Source organism: Palaemon carinicauda, chromosome 44, assembly GCF_036898095.1.
Source record: "Palaemon carinicauda isolate YSFRI2023 chromosome 44, ASM3689809v2, whole genome shotgun sequence".
NCBI classification, from domain to species: Eukaryota; Metazoa; Arthropoda; class Malacostraca; order Decapoda; family Palaemonidae; genus Palaemon; species Palaemon carinicauda.
The window spans coordinates 23,737,201-23,742,200 of NC_090768.1; the positions used below are offsets into that span (position 1 = coordinate 23,737,201).

At 32.0% G+C, this 5,000-nt stretch overlaps 1 protein-coding gene across 6 annotated transcripts in view; it reads right to left on the reverse strand.

Moving 5' to 3' along the window:
* Positions 1-5,000, reverse strand: part of LOC137634283 (ataxin-1-like) — a 389,783-nt gene that overhangs the window by 178,591 nt on the left and 206,192 nt on the right. For all 6 annotated transcript variants that reach the window (XM_068366588.1, XM_068366586.1, XM_068366587.1 and 3 more), the window contains exon 2: positions 3,291-3,340. The gene's annotated coding sequence lies outside the window, so the exon portion shown is untranslated. The remainder of the gene's footprint in view (positions 1-3,290; positions 3,341-5,000) is intronic.

A 5,000-nucleotide genomic window follows, 5' to 3' on the forward strand; every position in this document is an offset into this window, starting at 1 on the left:
GCTATAAAAAAACATATATGTATATATAAATATATATATGCCGGATGTTAATGATAAAACAATTCTGCAACTACCGAGATGAACATTTGGAATAGAATATGCATATGTTCAAAGTATATATTGAAGAGATAAATAAGGAGGCAAAGAGGTTGGCGTAGTTGACAAGATGGATCGAAGTACTTTGAGATGGTTAGGTCACGAAAAAAGCTAGACGGCAATCGGTAGATTGGTCATATACATATATCATCATCATCATCATCTCCTCCTACGCCTATTTACGCAAAGGGCCTTATTACAGGATTCATTGGCTAGATTCGTCAAAGATATATATATATATATATATATATATATATATATATATATATATATATATATATATATATATATATATACGTATATATATATATATATATGTATATATATATATGTATATATATGTATATATACATATATATATATATATATATATATATATATATATATATTCCTAACATCCAGTGCTAGGTAGATGTCCCTTAAAAAGCATGTAGAAAGCAATATTTTCTACATATTTTATGGTTAGGATCTAGTAACCATAAGGGGAATATTTCAGATATTGGGCATTTTCAGTTTGATTTCTTCCCTTTATATACAATACTATGCGTGTACATGAAATTGCCAATCAGAGAGAGAGAGAAAAAAAAAAAACGCTAGAATAAAATTAGTAAAATCTATAGCAATTTACTCCGAAGCTAATCTTGAAGAAAAAGCGTATTACGAAAGCGCAAAACCAATTTACAGAGCAATATCGTTATGAAATTAGTTCTTGAAGAAAAAACCTCAAGGTAAAACAACACACCAGGATCTTTGACCTATTCAGAAATTGCATTTTTCCGTCGTCGCTCTCTTAATTCTAGTTGGCTGTGTAAGGCAAATTTAACAGTTAAAGTTTCCTACTGTTTACTGCTATTGAACTTTTTTTCCGTTTTATACTCTCAAAATTTTTATCCTTCAATTAAAATAAATAGGACAAGGTATCTTTCCTTGCATTGAGGGTGGGTGGGATGCTGTAAGAAAGTGATATCCCTCCAGGAATTAGAAAGTCTTTTGAGATGAGGTTGGCAGAACCACGCACATACACATACAGTAGATACATATATATCTACATACATATATATATATATATATATGCGTGTGTATGTGTATATATATATATATATATATATATATATATATATATATATTGTATACACACAAATGTACATACATATATATAAGTATATAGGAAAATATAGGAAAAATAAATCCACAGATATCCATCAATACCTAATACCCTCACATTGAATGCGTCCCAGATAATCCATTTTTATTACAATACGTATTTTAGATGTTAATACTTAAAGGAAAACTTCAATATACACCCAAGACGCTCAAAGTTCTTGTGCAATACTATAAATATTTCGCAAAGATCTTGATAGTCTAGGATTCCATTTAGACTCTTAAAGAAAGCAATTAATCGTTTCCACCTCAGATGCAAGTATATTTTCATTTATCTCCACAAAGATTTATCGATTTCGTAAATTTCATATGAGAAATGGGAGAGGAATTAAGTTTACAGAATCCATGTAATTTCTAAATAAAGAAAAATAAATTTCCCCACAAAGTCATCCAGGTAATATTTTCACATCAAAAATATGGGTTTATATTTCAAACGTTTCAACTTTGCCTCCCAATGGCAAGCCAGGACACCATTATTTTGAGCACCGTCTGTCTGTTTTTTGCAATTTATTATATATTCCAATTTATACTCAAACGGTCTCTTGATCCAATACCGCCATTTTATCAACCTTTTCCAGATATCTGCGTTCCTCTTGTCAGGAAAGAAAAATAGAAAAGATGAGAAGTATCTTTTGGGTCTGTTAAGCTCGAGTTCAGACTTGTGAAGTGTCCAATTCTGTCACAGTCATACACGCTAACAGGCGCATACACATATACGTACATGTACCCACTCACGCACACACACACATACACCTTAGGCTTGCAATTGCAAATTATTTAGCGCTGCTGTAGCCCCCTCTCTGTTACAGATCCGAACTAAACAAAACACGCTGACTCAGAAATATGATGCGGGACAAGAATTCGGATTTCCACAGACCACTGGAACAACTCTCTCTCTCTCTCTCTCTCTCTCTCTCTCTCTCTCTCTCTCTCTCTCTCTCTCTCTCTCTCTCTCTCTCTCCTGTGTTGTTCCAAATAAGGAAATTAACATTGAGGGGTGTAGGCAACATCCATGAATGTAGCAAAAAAAAAAAAAAAAAAAAAAAAAAAAAAATTTGTCTGCGAGGCATCATCAACAGAATGTGATACTTTCATTCCAAGAAAAGATGAACTAGTGTCAAAGACACCGCGAAATAAAGAGGATATGTTCAATTCCTTCGTGTTTCGCTACGCGAATTTTCCCATTATTGCCTCGGTAATATTTCTTTACCCACCATTCTTCCAAGGCATAGCTTTCTTCACTGAGATCCTATTTTTCCAATGTATCTCAACGTGTGAGGATAAACTGGCGCTCAATTTTTTTTCGTTTTCCTCAACCACAGGCAAGCAAACTATTGTTACTTTGAATGCGTATGTCATGCCATATTTCTATTCTCTTTTTGTCATATATTTCTCTGTTTCTGTCGCGCCCAGAGATACAGCACTTTATTTTATCTACAGTACATTCCACAACACTTTTTGTCCACACAAAGCATCACGCAATTGGTAACTTATCGCTTCATGCTGCCGCAACTAAAAAAGATTTCCATTTGTTTTTTAAAGTTAACGACTTTATACACGCAGATTCTTTTTCTCTTTTTTTAACTTCGAATTTACTTACGTATTATATTTTTCCTCTTCGACTGAGGAATATACATATTTCTATACACATACACACATATATATAACTACCGATATATATTAATTAATATATATACACATATGTATATACATATATATATATATATAAATATATATAGGCCTATATGTATATATACATATATTATATATATATATATATATATATATATATATATATATATATATATAAAAGAGAGAGAGAGAGAGAGAGAGAGAGAGAGAGAGAGAGAGAGAGAGAGAGAGAGAGAGAGAGAGAGAATATGAATGAAACGAGTATGGTTTAAAATAATATTTTAATTAGAAAGTAAAGATTTAATTCAGCGCAAATACTTACTTTTGTTGTGGTGACGGCGTTATAGAAAGCAAATCATTAGCAGCAGATAAAGAAATTCTAATATTCGAATAAAACTTACCTCGTGGTGCGAAGTATGTGGATGTCTTCGCCTGCGTCCGTTACTCAGATCTGAAAGGAAAAAAAAATCAGGATGACGCTCTCTTTATATGTACCCGCACGTAAATAAATAAATAAATGAATATATAATACATGCATGCACACACACACACACATATATATGTATATATATATATATATATATATATATATATATATATACTGTATATATATATATATATACTGTATATATATATATATATAAACAAAATACACACACACACACACACACATATATATATATATATATATAATAAAGAGCAAGTGTCTATCTATCTTCTATCTACCTATCTATCTATCTATCTATATACAGTATATATACATATATATACATATATATATATATATATATATATATATATATATATATATATATATATATATATATATATATATCTTTTCCGTTACGCTCAGGGAGGAGGAGGAGGAGTCATACCCTGGTGGGAGGGGGTATCCCGAGGGGTACACTCCACAAATTGCCGAACCAGGGGGTTGTGGTTAAAAAAGGGGGTGGGGGTGTATGCGTGTACGTGTGTGTGCATATCTACCTAAATGTTTAGATGTCATTTTTGACGGCTTGGGTACGCTAGTGTATATTCACAGTTTTTATATATCATATATGTATATATATTATATATAAATTATATACTATAAATAGTATATACTATATATATAAACACACACATATATATACATATTTATATATATGGTATGTATGTATTAATAAGAATATACACGTCAGTCTGACCACCAACCCCACTCAATAAACGCCACACAATTGTAATGGAATTGTTCTTAAGATCACATTGTTATTTTACAAATAAAGATGCGTGCATACATAGATCCATTCACTTCTGAAAACATATGTGTGACATAAAATATCTCTAAAATATTTAAAAACCACAACAGCAATGATGGGTAGCTGCAGTGAGTTCTGGTCAGCTGACCCAATAACCATTGAATTAATGTGTTCATATTTGTTAATCCCCTTGTGGTTGATACACCCCGGCTCAATTATTTGTCGTGTAAATGAAATGTATACACGATGCACCACCTCTCAAATCAATGCAGCCATTTGGAAACTTTAAAACAGGAATTCGAAGAATACAGAACGCCAAGATCATGCTTCTTTGAAAAGCCGCAGTTCGTCGACCAAACTCGGAAGGAAATTTTTCACCATCGAGGAATTTCAGCTTAAATGTGGTTTGGGCTGACATTCCTAAACAAGATGTATCGTAATACTATATTCTTTGAACATCGCAGGTATGCTGTTCTTATGTGCATGAAATGACAATTTTGGAGTTCAGATAAATGTATTTCAAAATACCAAGGCGACATGCAGAGCAATATGCGGCCATCAATGTGGTATTTCCATCAAAATATAGTTTCAGATGAAACAGGCAACATTAATCGTAACAAACTTTGTCTAGTTTTGCATCTCATGTTCATGTTGCCGTACATGAAAGGTATTTCGGAGCTTAGGTAAATACAATTCAAAATAGCATAGCGAAGAGACACAAAATGAAATTCAATATGACAAAATTCTATATCTTCAACATTATTGAGTTATAATAGTTACCCTACTAAGAACGATAAACTGGCTGAAATTGAGTATTTCTTAACATGCACTGCTTATGGAGAATGTTAACATTTTCTCACATTTTTTAGTAAA